Source organism: Bos indicus, chromosome X (genome assembly GCF_029378745.1).
Source record: "Bos indicus isolate NIAB-ARS_2022 breed Sahiwal x Tharparkar chromosome X, NIAB-ARS_B.indTharparkar_mat_pri_1.0, whole genome shotgun sequence".
Lineage (NCBI taxonomy): Eukaryota > Metazoa > Chordata > Mammalia > Artiodactyla > Bovidae > Bos > Bos indicus.
In genome coordinates, this window is record NC_091789.1 from 64698072 (window position 1) to 64714854 (window position 16783).

General features: G+C 43.2%; 1 long non-coding RNA gene and 1 other non-coding gene across 2 annotated transcripts in view; both read right to left on the reverse strand.

Annotated features, from left to right (window-relative positions):
• LOC139181393 (uncharacterized) overlaps window positions 1-4068 on the reverse strand; it is a 44433-nt gene extending 40365 nt beyond the window's left edge. The window contains exon 1 of the long non-coding RNA XR_011565370.1: window positions 2882-4068. This is a non-coding gene — a long non-coding RNA (uncharacterized lncRNA). The remainder of the gene's footprint in view (window positions 1-2881) is intronic.
• Window positions 4069-8724: 4656 nt separating this feature from the next.
• TRNAW-CCA (transfer RNA tryptophan (anticodon CCA)) lies at window positions 8725-8797 on the reverse strand. Its single transcript has one exon. It is a non-coding gene; the product is annotated as a tRNA-Trp (tRNA).
• Window positions 8798-16783: the final 7986 nt, after the last annotated feature.

Consider the following 16783-nt stretch of genomic DNA (forward strand, 5'->3'; position numbering starts at 1 on the left):
TTTTCAGCAGGTCCAACCTAAATATTGAGTATAGAGAGCTGGATGGAATACAAGATGATCATTCTGGAGAACTGAATTGTCTTTGGGCCACGATGTGAATGCCACCACTCTTACTTTAAATATTATGAAGTTGGCCAGATAATTTAAAATCCATGGTTTCAAATTAAGAGTATGTAACCAAAGCAGAACTGGTCATAGAGAATAATTTATGGTATCAGCCAGGATTTGCAGCACCGGTTTGCCTCTCTACCTCCTTCCTGCTCCTTAAACAACGACTAAATTTTCCTGGGACATGTTCATAGCCTTCAAAAGACCTGGGTTCTGATGACCATATCCCTTCTGGGAGTTTCTGCCCTCCTTCAATCACTCAGAATGTCCAGCTCTGTCCTCTTAGAGTTACCAGGTTCCCTTGAAGCAAATCATTTCCATGAACAGCTTTAACACAGCGACTCACCCCAGTGAGGTTCTTCCCGAGCCTTCTTTAATAAGCTTATCCCCCAAGTCTCCAAAGGAGAAAGATTTTTTTTTAAACCACTGAAATCTAATTTATCATAATCACATATGGCTCTCAGGGGGCATTTTTGAAGCTGTGGTTTTCGGGTCTCCCCATGCAAGAACCAACGGGATTGTTTTTCTTGTACAACAGTTGGGTGATTTGGTGAACTGTATGTAGCATTGCCTCATAACTCAAGCTGGCAAGAAAACGGCTCTTAGGTTTTGGTTTTTGTTTTTTCTTTTTTTGCTTTTCTTGGGTCTCAACTAATGGTATGAGCAAAGAGAAAAGCTGGCGACTAGAGAGCAATTAATCTCTTTTGGCATTCCTGTCATCCCTGTGGCCTCCCTGGCTGGGCTGAAGAACATGAGAAAATGAGTCTCTTTATAAATAATCACTTTTGATTTACAAGATCCTGAAGTCCTGCCTTTATGTTCTGTATGGAGCTATAAACCTAGAAGAGTTCCCTCCCCAGGTCTCTGTTAAATTTCTCTTTATCCCTTTAACTTTTTCTTTTGGGGGGAGGAGAACAGTTCCAGACATTTGTTGGGGCTGCAACAATAAACACGAGTGAGCATCGCTCAGCAAATGTGCCGATTCTTAGACTTGCAAAGAGCCAAACTGTCCTTAATTTTTCAAATTATACTTTGATCCAGTTAACTGGCGTTATTTCGGCACTAACTCTCTGCTTCACACAGGCCGTTGTGCCATGGAACTTGCGCTGGCTCTTTTACAGGTTACTTAGAAATGTAGCCATTGACATATCTGGGGGAAAGCCAGGCCCCAACAAGAAAACAACAAAGAAAACAAAAATTCTGAGACCAACGCTGCGGAGCTGGGGAGGGTGAGTGGGCTTTACAGGAGTCTAAGAAACACGTAAGATCCTAAAGAAATGTACCCATTAAGGTGCCTTCGTGAAACAAGCATTCACCAAGTTCATTTGCAACGAGCCAGGGGACCAAAGGCTCCTTGCCTGGCTGTGACTGCAAGGGATCTGGGCGGCCAAGTGCCAAGGCTCTGTCCGTTCTCAGAAGAGGTCTCCTGGGTAGAATAGAATCAGAGACATTCCCAAAGGAAGGCTAAAGGGTGGGCAGGTCAACCAGCTCTTCATGCCCCACTGCTGCTGCTGCTGCTAAGTCGCTTCAGTCGTGTCCGACTCTGTGCGACCCCAGAGACGGCAGCCCACCAGGCTCCCCTGTCCCTGGGATTCTCCTGGCAAGAACACTGGAGTGGGTTGCCATTTCCTTCTCCAATGCAGGAAAGTGAAAAGTCAAAGTGAAGTCGCTCAGTCGTGTCCGACTCTTAGCGACCCCATGGACTGTAGCCCGCCAGGCTCCTCCATCCATGGGATTTTCCAGGCAAGAGTACTGGAGTGGGGTGCCATTGCCTTCTCCGTCATGCCCCACAGTGTTCCTTTAATCCTTCCTAGAGGCTTCACTACCCTTGTAATCTTACATGCACTATTGTCTGTGGGACATCCCCCAGGGTAACAATTCTCTTTTGGACAAACAGTAAGAAGACACTGGAGTCGCAGGCCAGAGTCCCTCAGCTAAAATCCTCTCCCCAGTCTACCACCCAACAAGAAAAGCTGCATTCACTGGCAGTGGGCTGGCTCTGAAAAATGGCAGCTTCAGGCCAAGGTGTCTCTGGTCTGAGTTGAGATGCCTCCGTCGCTGCTATGATGGACAAACGACTGGAGTTTGGTTTGCAAAACACCGTGCTATCTATCATTTCCTTTTGATTTCCCACAACAACTCCACCTTCAAAATGGGCATCCTGGAGCCCAGAGAACTCAACTGCCCATTCTCATAAAGTTAGTGGCAGGGCCGACAGGAACTAGAAGGCAGGCTTTCCAGGCCCTGAGTTCTGGCAATACTTCGTTGCACCCTGAGCTTAGCGGGTCCAACTCTGACCCCAGTGGTCCGGGCCAGAAAATGAGGCAGATGTCCACAAGGAGGACAGAGGCGCCTCCAGCCCCTTCTGCTCTGTTTCCTTAACTTGAGTACGTCGGAACCATTTACTGGTCCAGGGCACTTCAGCAAGCAAGCAAAAAAGACTCGGGACACAGGCAATCACTAAGGTGACTTCAGAACCTGTTAGATGGCTACCCAAGGGGCCTCCCCGCAGCTCCAGAGCCTGGAACTACGCAGGCCAAGCGGGAGTGGCGAGTTCGAATCCGAAGGGAGCCGACCCCCCTCCCCACCCACCCACCTACCTTGGTGCAGCGCCCTGGGCCCCACCTCCAGCCGGGCCGCGGGCAGCTGGAGCAGGGAGCCGGCTGAGGTGGCAGGTTCGGGGAGGTTGGGGTGCCCTGGGGGAAGACGGCCCACCTGTGCAAACGCTGGAAAGGAAGAGAGGGAAAGCAGGCGCCGGGCACCTCTCACTGACCTGGCCACCGGCCTCCGTGGTCCACGCGTGCAGGCGCTCCGAGCTCTCCGGGGCGCTCCTCCGAGGTCTGGGATTCGCAGGTTGTGGCGAGAGCTAGAGTGCGTGCGAGGGGGGAGGAGGACTCGGAAGTGGGGGGGGAGGAAAAACATCACCGCCCTCACACCACGAGGGAACAGCGGCTCGCCCGGCTCCCTGGGGCAGAGCCAAGGCGCGGGTGCGGCGGCCCGGGGCCACCTACCCGCCAGCCGCCCGCCCCCTACTCGGCCCGTGAGGCCGGCGGCTCGGCGCGGGCGGGAAGTCCGCGACCACGCAGCAGCTGCAAGCCCGCACCCCCTCGCTTCCCGGACACCGCCGCTTTGTCCCCTATCCCCCGACCCGAAAGTTAAGAAATCGGGAGAAAGTGTGAGGCTTAGCGGGCGACTTTCCCATCACGCAGCGCCCCCCGCCCCCGCTCCTCTGGCTAAGCGAGCGTTGGGGTCTTAAAGGGACCGCACATCTCCTCCGGCCCCTCCTCCCGCTCCGCGCTGGAGGCGCCTAGGAGCTCCCCGCCGCTTGCTCACGGCCTGATGACCCCGGCTGCCCTCCGACTTCCCTGCTGGAAGCCCTCAGCCTCCTCTCTTCCGGCACCACGGCCGCTCTGCGTGCACCTGGTCTGGTCCCCAGCCGGCGCGCGGGACGCGGGATGAATTGGCCTCGAAAATGATGCCCTATAGCAGGCTGCTGATCATTTCCGGGTGTATCTCAAATCCACATCGCGGCTAGTAAAGTGACAAAACGTTGGTGCCCTTCAAGGCAGGATGGCGATGAGTGTGTGTCTGTGGAGGGACAAGGGACGACTTAGAAATCTGCTTTCGTTCACCAAGAGAGTTCCTAAGACCCAGGGAAAGGGTCTCTAGTAACTGTTAGGTGTCTTGAAGAAAACTTGGGAGTGGCTCACCAAGAACCCATCCGTGAAATCGCAATATCACTGCTGACCCCTTGGTGAACCCGAGATGGACTAGTCCAGATTTGAGTTTATTCCATGAGCAAGAGGTACAAATTATCAGAATTCTCTAAGGGCCTGAAAGCGGTGCCTTGACAGACAGTACCCATTTATATTTTGAGCTCCTAAATTTAAAGGAGAGCTGCAGGATTTTTTCAAGGTGGAACTGCCTTATATTTGATACTCTTAACATCAACATGCCACTTTATGGTTTACAGAGTACTTTCCTATGCATCATCATTACTTTTTAAACTCTCACAACAAACCGAATCATCTGTCCGTGGCCTCAAGTGTTGGAGTTGGCGAGGAACTTCTGGACCATTCTAATCAACCTCTTCCTGTCACAGAAGAAACTGATGGAGGAGGGAGCGGGAGACCTGATGTATGGAAGGCCGCGCTAGATAGATTTGACCTTCCAGTTAGGATTTCCTGACTTTCAACCCGCTGCTCTCTGGCTGTTATCCCCAGTCTATAGATGAGGAAACTGATGCTCAGAGCAATTGTGCTTGCCAAAACCATATCATATATCATGAAGAGAGAACAAAGGAGAATGAAAACAAAAATAATTATCCCTGGAAGTTAACGCTTTTTTTTTTCTTTCTTCACAAGTGTTAATATCATCCAACTAGCCCTGAATTGCTGGGGATGTTTATTTCAGTGTTAACAAAGAACACTTGGCCCTTTCTGAAATGTTGCCTTCAGGGCCCAAAATGTCTAGCTCCATCCTGCTACCTAGGTAGCCACACATTACCACATGCATTCAATTTGTGCTGTACTATATTAGTTTGAACTTGCTGATTTGTTGCCTCATAACCATTCTCATGCCACTTAAGGCACTGATGTTTTGTCTCACTATACTGAGTTCCTCAAGGCCAAGGACTGGTTGTTTAATTTCCTTTGTATCTGCATCCCCCAACCCCCATCATCACTCCCAATGTGCTTAGAGAGTATTCAGGAAAATGGGTGTCAGGGAACAGACAGGGACAAGCATAGATCCCAGTATTAAAAATCACTAGACTCACTGAGATTTAACAACTCATCTATTTGGCTACAACCACTGGCTCCCCTCGCTTGATGTAGTATTCTGATTACTCCATAACAAACCATCCCCAAACCTAGTGGCTTAAAAGCTTCCAATGATTTATTATGATCAAATGGTTCTTTTCAACTGGGCAGTTTTTGCTCAGTATATCTTGTACACTTGGCAACTGTATAAGGGGGTGCTGGAATGCTCTGAAAGGTTCTTCATTAGTGTAAATGCTGGTGGTCCTTATATTCATTCCAGTCTTGATTTCTGAATTGGGAACTCCAACGTGGGTCCTAACCTAGACATCGTACCAGGTCTTTTTCAAGCTAAACTGATGATTATCTCTATGCTTTATTTTTCTCTACTTATTAAATGGGGGATCAAGCATAGATCATCTCATAGTCATTCTTAAGAAGTTTTACTTTGAGATAATCATAGATTTATATGCAATTGTAAGAAATAATTCACAGGGATCTCAAATACCTTTCACTCCCAATGATAACATCATGTATATCTATAGTTGTTGTTTAGTCACTGTCGTGTCCTACTCTTTTGTGACCCCATGGACTACTGGCAGTGAGATTTCCCAGGCAAGAATACTGGAGTGGGTTGCCATTTCCTCCTCCAGGGGATCTTCCCAACCCAGAAATCGAATCCATGTCTCCTGCATTGGCAGGTGGATTCTTTACCACAGGGCCACCTGGCAGAGCATATCTATAGTACACTATTACAAACGGGAAATTGACATCAGCACCATCTATCCGCCTTATTCCAATTTCAACAATTCTATATGCACCCATCTGCCTGTGTGTACAGCTCTAAGAAAAGTTATCACGTGTAGGTTGATGTGATCACCACCATAGTCAAGATACTAAACAGTGCCAACACCACAAGGGTCTCCACTGTTACTCATCTTCTGTCCCTCTCTTCCTGACAACCACTAAACTGTTCTCCATCTCTGTAATTTTGTCATTTAAGAATATTACATGGAATCATACATAGGTTACCTTTGGAAGTTGGCTTTTTCCACTCAACATAATTCTCCGGAGATCTATTAAAGTTGTTCCAATGTCAAGAGTTTGTTCTTTTTACTGCAGAGTAGTATTCCATGGTATGGAAGTATCACAGCTTGTTTGACCATTCATGTATTGCAGGATATCAGGATTGATTCCAAATTTTGGCAATTACAAATAAAGGGGCGATGAACAGTTGTCTACAGATTTTGCATAACCTAAATTTTCATTTCCCCTGAATAAATGCCCAATAGTACAGTTCCTGGATTGTATGGCAAGTGCATGATTAGTTTTGTAAGAACTGCCATATGCTTTTATAGAGTGCCTACACTATTTACATTCCCACCAGAAGTGAATGAGAGATCCAGTTTCTCTACATCCTTGTCAGCATTTGTTGTTGTCATTATTTTTCATTTTAGCCATTGTGATGGGAGTACAGTGATATATCATTGTGGTTTTAAATTGCGTTTCCCTAGTGCCTAATGACAGCTGCTATCTTTTCTTGTGTGTATTTAACATCTGTATATCCTTTTCAGTGAAACGTTTCTTCATATATCTTGGCATCTTCTAATTGAATAGTTTCTTACAGTCAATTTTTAAGAGTTCTTTATTTAGGTACTGATCCTTTGTTGCATACGTGGTTTGCAAATATTTTCCACCAGATTGCATCCTCTTCCCCTAAGCGTTTATAGAACAAACATTTTTAATTTTGATGAGGTCCAATTAGTCAGTTTTTCCTCTTATGGATTGTGTTTTGACAATAAGTCTAAGAATGCTTTGTTTCAGTTCAGTTCGGTTCAGTTGCTCAGTCCTGTCCGACTCTTTGTGACCCCATGGATTGCAGCACGCCAGGCCTCCCTGTCCATCACCAACTCCTGGAGTTTACTCAAACTCATGTCCACTGAGTCGGTGATGCCATCCAACCTATGTCGTCCCCTTCTCCTCTAGCCTTCAATCTTTCCCAGCATCAGGGACTTTTCCAATGAGTCAGCTCTTTGCATCAGGTGGCAAAAGAATTGGAGTTTCAGATTCAGCATCAGTCCCTCCAATGAATATTCAGGACTGATTTCCTTTAGGATAGACTGGTTGGATCTCCTTGCAGTCCACAGGACTCTCAAGAGTCTTCTCCAACACCACAGTTCAAAAGCAGCAATTCTTCGGCACTCAGCTTTCTTCAGAGTCCAACTCTCACATCCATACATGACTACTGGAAAAACCATAGCCTTGATTAGACAGACCTATGTTGGCAAAGTAATGTTTCTGCTTTTTAAAGTGCTGTCTAAGTTCGTCATAACTTTTCTTCCAAGGAGCCATGATCTTAGTTTTCTGAATGTTGAGTTTTAAGCCAACTTTTTCACTCTCCTTTTTCACTTTCATCAAGAGGCTCTTTAGTTCTTCTTCGCTTTCTGCCATAAGGATGGTGTCATCTGCATATCTGAGGTTATTGATATTTCTCCCAGTAATCTTGATTCCAGCTTTGCTTCATCCAACCCAGCATTTCTCATGATGTACTCTGCATATAAGTTGTGCTTTGTTTAGCCCTAGGTCAATTTTTCCCCTATATTTTACAGTATTATAGTTTTAAGTTTTACATTTAAATCTGTGATTCATTGAGTTAATTTTTATATAAGGTATGAGATTTAGATTGAGGTTCACTTTTTGCCTGTGGATGTCCAGTTGCTCCAGCATCATTTTAAAAATAACTATCTTTCCTCCATTGAACTGCCTTTACACCTTGGTCAAACATCAGTTGGGTATTTTATGGGTCCGTTCCTAGTTTGTCTCTTTCCTTATATCAGTTTCTATGTCTATCCCTCTGTCAACAGCATCCAGTTTTTATTGTTACAGATATATAGTAGGATTAATATCAAGTAGAGTGGTTCCCCCACTTTATTCTTCCTTTTCAAATTGTTTTAATTATTCTGGGTCCCATACCTTTCTGTATAAATTTTAGAATAAGCTCATCTATGTCTACAAAAAACCTTTCTCAGATTTGGCTAGGAATTGCATTAAACCTACAGAACAGTTTAGGAAGAACTGACAGCTTTCATGTGTCTTGTCTTCCAATCCATGAATACAATATGTTTCTCCATTTCTGTAGGTCTTTCTCAATTTCATATATCAATGCTTTTTATATTTCAGCATATAGATCTTGTACACATTTTGTTAGATTCATGCCTACATATTTTATTTTCTTTGGAGCAATTGCAAATGTTATTGTGGTTTTAATTTTGATTTCCAGTGTTCACTGCTAGTATATATAAATGCAATTGATTGTTGTGTGCTAATCTTGTATAAAGTGTGCTGTAGAATACACAGTCATTTTATTTTTTCCCAGCTTTATTGCAATTTAATTCACCTAGAACATTGTGTAAGTCTACGATGTACAACATGATGATAGGTCACGTGTATATATTGTGAAATGATTGCCACAATAATGTTAGTTAACATGTTCATCACCTCACATCACCTCACATAATTACATTTTGGGGGTCTATGTTGAGAACATTTTTTTAAATCTACACGCTTAGCAACTTTTAAGTATATAAGAGGGTTATATTATATATTTAATTATATCCTAACTGTAGTCACCATGCTGTGCCTTAGAGTCTCAGAACTTATTTATTTTATAGCTAGAAGCTTGTACCCTGTGACCATCATCTCCCCATTTCCCTCATCCTGCAGCTCTTGGCAGTCACCATTTTACTGTTTCAAAGTTTGGCTTTAAAAATAATTTATTTTGCTGCACTATGTCTCAGTTGTGGCACTGGAGATCTTCATTGCCTCATGTACGATCTTTGTTGTAGCATGTGGGATCTAGTTCCCTGACCAGGGATCGAACCTGGGCCTCCTGCATTGGAAGCCAAGAATCTTAGCCACTGGACCACCAGGGAAGTCCCAAAGTTTGGCTTTTTTTTCTTTAAAGATACCACAGATAAATGAGATCATACAGTATATGTCTTCTTCTGTCTGATTTATTTCACTTAGCATAATGCCTTCAAGGTCCATCCATGTTGTCAAAAGTAGAAGTGAATGTAAAAATGGAAGCATTATGGAATGAATAATATTGATCAGTGTTCTGAGAATATAGATTTTAGCATTTTAAATCCTTCTCATCCTATCTGAACCTGGAAAATCTGGTTATTTGATTATCTTTCAAAAACTAGCAGGTCATATAGAGATTAAGAAGAAGTATATTATGGCATGGGGCTTCCCAGGTGGCACAGTGAAGAATCAGCCTGCTGATGTAGGAGACACAAGAGACGCAGGTTTGATCCCTGGGTTGGTAAGATGCCCTGGAGAAGGAAATGGCAACCCACTCCAGTATTCTTGCCTGGAAAATTTCATAGATAGAGGAGCCTGACAGGCTATAATCCAAGGGATCACAAAGATTTGGACACAGCTGAGTGACTAAGCACAGCACACAGCAAATTATGGCATATGTTTACTTCTTTATACAGAAAATCAGACCAACCTAAAGTTTGTATTAATCAAATACTTGATTCAGTATCTAGAAGTTGACCTTTGAGGACCCTTAAGCTGCACTTAATATGACCCCATTTATCACTTGTATGTATTCATGTTTGTTACGGAATTTTTGTCTTTGTTATATTTTCTTCTTGCTAGTCATTTCTAAATGACTCTCCACTTTCACTTTCATCAAGAGGCTTTTTAGTTCCTCTTCACTTTCTGCCATAAGGGTGGTGTCATCTGTGTATCTGAGGTTATTGATATTTCTCCCAGCAATCTTGATTCCAGCTTGTGTTTCTTCCAGTCCAGCATTTTTCATGATGTACTCTAAGTGCTAGAACACAGAGTTGGCTGTCAATAGTGTGGTTCACCTAATATTTCCATCTTTCTTTCTTTAAGATTCATGTAGAACTTTACCCTCACCTCCTACTATGAGCACCACCATCTGATTTGCTTTGTTGTTCAGTCACTAAATTGTGTCCAACTCTTTGCAACCTCATGGACTGTAGCATGCCAAGCTTCCCTGTCCTTCACTATCTCCTGGAATTTGCTCAAACTTATGTCCACTGAGTTGATAATGCTATCTAACCATCTCATCCTCTGCTGCCCCCTTCTCCTTTTGCCGTCAATCTTTCCCAGCATCAGGGTCTTTTCCAATGAGTTGGCTCTTTGCATCAGGTGGCCAAAGGACTGGAGCTTCAGCATCAGTCCTTCCAATGAATATTCAGGGTTGATTTCCTTTAGGATTGACTGCTTTGATCTCCTTGCAGTCCAAGGGACTCTCAAGAGTCTTCTCGAGCACAATTCAAAAGCATCAGTTATTCACCACTCAGCCTTCCTTATGGTCCAACTCTCACATCTGTACATGACTACTGGGAAAACCATAGCTTGCTGTGGTCATTGAAATCTTAGGAGAAGTGATGTGTGGGAATAAAGAGTTAGTGCATGATTTGTCCCATTCCCTTCCCACTACCACAGGAATCATGAATGCATATTTTGAAATGAAGCCTGAGTTTCAGAGTGACTAAGATGAGCAAAGATCCCAGCAGAATTATTTTGGAAATCAAAAGTGTGTGATACATGGAACTTTGTGCAGCACAGCTTCTGAGATTTGGAGGTTGCTTCTTTTTGCAGCGTAATCTGCCTAATTCTGACTGATATCACCAGTAAAAACAATTCTGTTTCCTTGCATTTTGTGAAAATCAGAGAAGTAAACAGAGCAGCTTATAGAATCCTGGAAATAGAGTTAATAGAAGTCATTATTTTTTGGTTCCGTGTGTTCTTTTTAGCTAAGCTGTCATTTTCCATTTATGCCTTTCAGTTACTATATCAAACAAAAATTACCCAAGGAATTTTTTGATTTGTGCTTTGTGTTATATCTGAATATCATTTTATAGAAATGCTTTTCCTTTTAACTGGCTTTAAGAGAATTGTGGGAGAATTTTACATCATTTTCTTCCCAAAGAAGCACATCTCCAGATTTATCATAAAGCCACTGAAAAAGCAAGATTTGGTTTATAGGAAATTTCAGGAACATATGTATTTTAAACTCATCACACTGTGCAGGATTATAGTAAATATGTAAAAGATGAAAGGGAGTGTATTCCTTGACTCAAAATTATAGCATGCCCACAATCACCATGAGTGAGTCAAATGGGTAGAACATAAAATACATTCACTTCTGGTTGAGGATTCTTCACGTAGTTTAATTACATTTTCAAGCAGTCTCACAAAAGTATGTAAACTTTGTTCACTAGGGACGTCATAAAAACAAACTGAAGATCAAGTGTGTTCAAGTGTTATACTGTGTATAGAAAATATGCAATCTGGTGGAATAAAAATTGCCTCCCTAGTAGCTTTATTGCTATAAAGCATTTAATCACTTTCAATTGTCTTTGCTTAAATAGCTTACGATAGGATCTCAAGGTACCCACAGTTCTTTAGAACTGCCATGAACTGCTCACAGTATTTGTGTTTATTACAAAGCTAGGGAGCAGAAAGTCAAGTCGCTCAGTCGTGTCCAACTCTTTGCGACCCCATGGACTATAGCCTACAAGGTTCCTCCATCCATAGAATTTTCCAGGCAAGAATAGAGTGATCCACTATTATTCTTTAGTAGAACCCACAGAAGTGACTGTTTCATTGTCTTTGGTGCTTTGCGTGTTAAGTCACTTCAGTCATGTCCAACTCTTTGTGACCCCGTGGACTGTAGTCCACCAGGATCCTCTGTCCATGGAATTCTCCAGGCAAGAACACTGGAGTGGGTTGCCATCCCCTTCTCCAGGAGATCTTCGCATGGTTTTAGAATCAAGCATTTCTGAGTTTGAGTCCCAACAAGTCATATAACTTTTCTGAGTCTGTTTCCTTTTATGTAAAAAGAAGATGATACTATTGCTGCTATGGAGGTTCAGTGGCCTAATGTATGAGTAGGGCCTGGCACAATGCCTTACATAATGCCCGTTAGTTCTTTCCATCCCCACTTTTCCTCCCTGCCCCCATTCCTTAGGCCAAATGTGAGAGCTATTCTGCACTAAGTAAAGTCCTTTCTTAGCTACTTAAGATTTAGTTCCCTGTCTGAAGAAGAGAGTGGGGATAAAAGCAGGAAGAATACACCAATAATTAGTCCAATTTTCCACCTTCTTCTTATAGGCAAGGAGTGAGTTGGGGAGTAGAATGCCAACATGTCTTCAGGTGGAATAGTCAAGAGACATGCCAAAATGGAAGTCACTCTGTCCTCACACACAGGTGCATCAGCACTGGGTATCGTCCTGGTGCTGGGAGAACATCATAAAATATTTGATGCAGATTTGGGCCTAACATCCTTTTCTCTGGCTTCATGGCACATGGACTAGAAAACAAGACACAGGCCAGAGTAGAATCGTGAGAAGCCACCTGGATATCCTCACATCCGAATTCCCTGTTCTTCCAGTTCTCAAGGAAAGAAAGTTTGTTTTTTATTAGGAAATGGTGCTGACAACTCGGCATCAGTTATAACCCAGGGAATAAGAGCAGGAAACAGAAGATCTAGAGAGCAAAGATGGCAAAATGCTGACCCAAAGGCTGACAAGAGCCTGCACACATATTTTGCTTGGACTGAACAGAGATTTATTTTTTCAAAAATTTGAATTGGTTCCAAACAATCTTTAGTGTTTATTATTAGGATATTTCACATAAAACCTTGGTCTCAACTTCCTCTTGAAAAATTAGAATTGCTGGCAACAATGGGCTGATATCTCTGCCTAGTAACATACTCTGGAACAGAGGAGTGGCTGCTACTTTCACATAGCATATGTGCTCATCAACTGCCACAGTCTCTACCCGTCCCATTGTGTCCCTTTTGTTACCTTCAGGCCTGCTTTATTCATTCAGATTACTTTTCTAGTCTCTAGAGCCATTTGGAGTTTTTAAACTTTATTTACTTATTTTTGGCTGCTTTGGGTCTTCATTGTTGCATAGGTTTTCTCTAGTTGCTGTGAGTGGGGGCTACTCTTCTTTGCAGTCTGCAGGCTTCTCATTGCAGTGGCTTCTGTCTTGTTGTGGAGCACGGGCTCTAGGGCACGTGGGCTTCAGTATTTGTGGCACATGGGCTTAGTTGCTCTGCAGCGTGTGGCCTCTTCCCAGACCAGGAATCAAACCTGTGTCTCCTGCGTTGGCAGGCGGATTCTTAACCAATGGGCCATCAGGGAAAGCCAACAGTCATTCAAACTTGAACCATGGTGTACAGAGATAACTGTTTAACAACTGACTCTCTAGGGAGAAAAACTGACAATTTCCGATTTCTGTTATATAAATATCCCCAATATGGCCGATTTCAAACTACCAATGTGTTGTCATTTAACACAAAGTGGTTAAGAGATGCACACAATTGCCCCTCCCAAGCTGATGGGAGCTGGCATCAGAACACCGCTGGCTCGAACCCACTCTAAAAAGCTTCAGCAAAATAAGTGGGATGACCAGGGTGTGAGCTAGGAATTCTTATGCACAGGCTAAGAGTCAGAAATCAACCAGAAAAAGTCAGATTCAACACCTGACACAGAATTCATCATTAAGTCAATACTACTTCCTTGTTCCCTACCTCTTTTTAAAAATCCCACAGGCAAATTATCCAGTTTGGGAGCATGGGTAATATGCAAGGGAGGTGTGGACTGATGAAGGGTTGGCACTAGCTTGATGAGGTCAGATGACAAAATACAGGCCCCCTGACAGTGCCGCTGAATATTACACTGCTTTTCTCCTTATGAGAAGGAGACTAAGGGAGGGGACCAGGGAGGGCAGTGAGCTACCCATTTAGAAGCCAAGTTGGCAGTGAAAGAGAAATAGGCTGTGAATTACATCCAGAAACCTCTTCTCACACCAGAACTGCAGGGCTGCTGACCTCAAATGCAGAGGGCAAAGACCACAAGTAGGGACATCCTCTTCTCACACCCCATGCTTAGAACAGTATTCTAGAAGGTGAAAACTCTACACACCTTCAAGACAACTTAATCCAAATCTGATTAACCTACACGTGGAGAAACTGAGGCCCAGGGAGGAGGCAGAGAGTGGGTAGGTGGCTCAGCTGGGTCTGGAGCCTAGTTTTCTGACCACCAGGCTCAGACCTTTTTTTTCTACCAAACACTGTCTGTCAAGGAGTTAAAAAGTGAAAGATTCAGTCCACAAATGGGTGGTGTTGCCAAACCAGCAACATGAATAATATTTTTTGACTGAATCAACTGTCTGTTTAGGCATCATGTAGACACAGTCAAACACTCATCTCCAGTTTTCCCTGTGTTTGGATGGTTTTAAAACCTAGCAGAGAAGCTGCACGTCCAGGGAGTTTTGCCAAGAAAATCTGAAAATCTAAACAGCCACTCTCACATTGGCCCTATAACCAAGTATCCAAGTCTTTTTTTTTTTTTTTTTTCCTTTTTCATATTAGAGAAAATATGTTCTTGCTACAAGAGAAGAAGCATCAGAACCTGGATGGATCCTTGAACTGAGATCAGGATTCTGGGCTCCAGTCCTGACTTTGCTTTGGATGGGTCATATCCTGACCTTCCTGTGGACCTCAGTTTCCCCATCTGTTTCTTCAAGCTCTTTGATTGTAAAATCATATTCTGGATGCCCGGTCACTCAGCCTGTTGGCCTCTTCCAACCTGTGTTTCTTGGCCACAGAGCATTCTAGAAGCCAAGTGCCAGAGATATGGCTGAGCCTCTGAAATACTGCTTGTTGGGCTTATTCTCCACAGCAGCTAATTTATACAGACAGGCCCCAAATGTCTGTACTCATGACAGACCTCTCCTCTCACTGCCTTTGAATTTTCCTGGTAACCTCTCAGTCATAAAAGCTGCCTGTAATCAAAAAAAAAAAAAAAAAATTCTCCAAGAATCATATCTTTAAAAATAAAAAAAGCCTAAACCCAAATGAACCTTTTACTAGATTATGGGCTCCAGTGCTTATTCCTCAGGGGAGTCTTATGAAATCAGAGACAAAAACTTGAGAACAATCAGACAAAGAGATGTCAAGCGAAGGTTTGGGTTTATTTAATTTTAATGTTTTCAAATCCACCCTGAGTTGGGAGGGAGGGTAGAAAAAACACAGAGAAACCCCCCTCCCAGCTGCAAAGCCCACGTGCTCACCCATGCTTTTCTGTCATTTAGATTTCAGCTTTCCCCAATATTAGTGGAACTTAAGCCAAACAAGAGTTCCTTTTATTCCTTCTACCCCTCTGCTCCATGCTTGCTAAGTCCTGTGCAAACTTGCCACAGTTCCTAAGCACACGGCTGTGAAATTATCAAGGCTGGACGAATGCCAGTACAAACCAATTTATTGGGGTCCTGGAATTAACTAAAACCTAGAAAGCCTGATTAATTGTGGCACAGCACAGCGAGGAGCATTCAGGGCGGGGGAAAGGGGCAGCAGGCCAGAGCACATGCAGGGCCTCCGTCCTGCCCCTTGATTTACAGGACACATAAAGAAGAGTTCCTTCTGTGCACAGGGTTGTGCTCCTCTTACTACTTATTCATCCCTAACCAAAATGTCACTGAGTCCAGCAGGGAAAATGGTAGTCAGTGTGTCTTAGCTACCTATGGAATCAGCCAATCCCATAATGGTAGTGCTTGGGATTAATTTAATTTAATTTGGGCTTCAGGCCCCCCATTTGGAGCGTCATCTTGGAGAGCCAGTGCTACTGTGGTTTCTTGGGGCACCTTACCACATAAGAGGAGGAATAGAGTGACTCTAGGGTAAATTGTTGGGGTCAAAAAAGATACTGGGGATTTCTCTGGTGGTCCAGTGGCTAAGACTCCCCACTCCCAACGTGGGGAGGGGCTGGTTCGATCCCTGGTCAGGGAACTAGATCCTTCATGCCACAACTAAGAGTTTCCATGGCGCAACTAGAGACCCCGCATGCCACAGCTAGGGATCCCTCCTGTCACAACTAAGACCCAGTGCAGCCAAATAAATATTAAAAATAAGAAGCTATTGGTGTCCCCCATAGATGGGGGTTCAGGTTCAGGATGGGGAACACATTTTTTTTTTGTTTGTTTCGAAATTCACTGGCATTTAATGTCAATGACAGGTTGGATCAGAAGAGTAAAAACACTGCTTCTAGAAAGTCATCATTAAAATATTCTTGCTTTTGCTTATGTAAGATATACTTTTTACACTAATATATGATCATATTACCATGACTCTTAAATATTTATTCCATCTAGCATCAAATTATTATTAGAGGGAGTGAAGTCCTAAAGATATATAATACAGGCAAAGGCCATTTCAAATGTGATACAACGCCATTCCTGCAGGAATCTGTGGAGTATGACTTGCATGTGTAGGGAAGCTTCACCATGTAGGTAAGGCACATAGAAGTCCCAACTCAGACAGACTCCAGCCATGGAAATTGTGACATCAAGGAAGAAAGGGAGCAAAGAAAATTATCACCATGAAGCACAAGATATTAAAAGGGCATGCCCCAAAGAAAAATTTATCTTTCTTGTCTGTTATGTCCTTGGGTGATAGAAGATAATTTTGGTTAATATTGAATTGGAACATAGGGGGAAAAAATGAAGGAAAGCAAAAAAGAAGAACCAATATCTTTAGTCTTCGCTAGCCTAGGTAACGCTGATTATTTAGATGAATCTGCCCACTGACTATTTATAACTTCATGAACATTTATAATCCTTCACTCTTGGAACGTCAACTTACTCTTATAATTTGTAGTGATACTGAACTAATTTCTAAGCCAGTCTTTGATGCTGAACTTTTTTTTTAATGCCCAAACACTGGCCTTTCAAAGACATCATACCAAAAGCTGAATTCATTATCTTTTTCACAATATTTACTTCTCTTACCATTGCATGCTAATTTCATGAATGATACCTATGATCAATGTTAAGACTCTAACTGGCAGATAATTGTATCTGGGCTA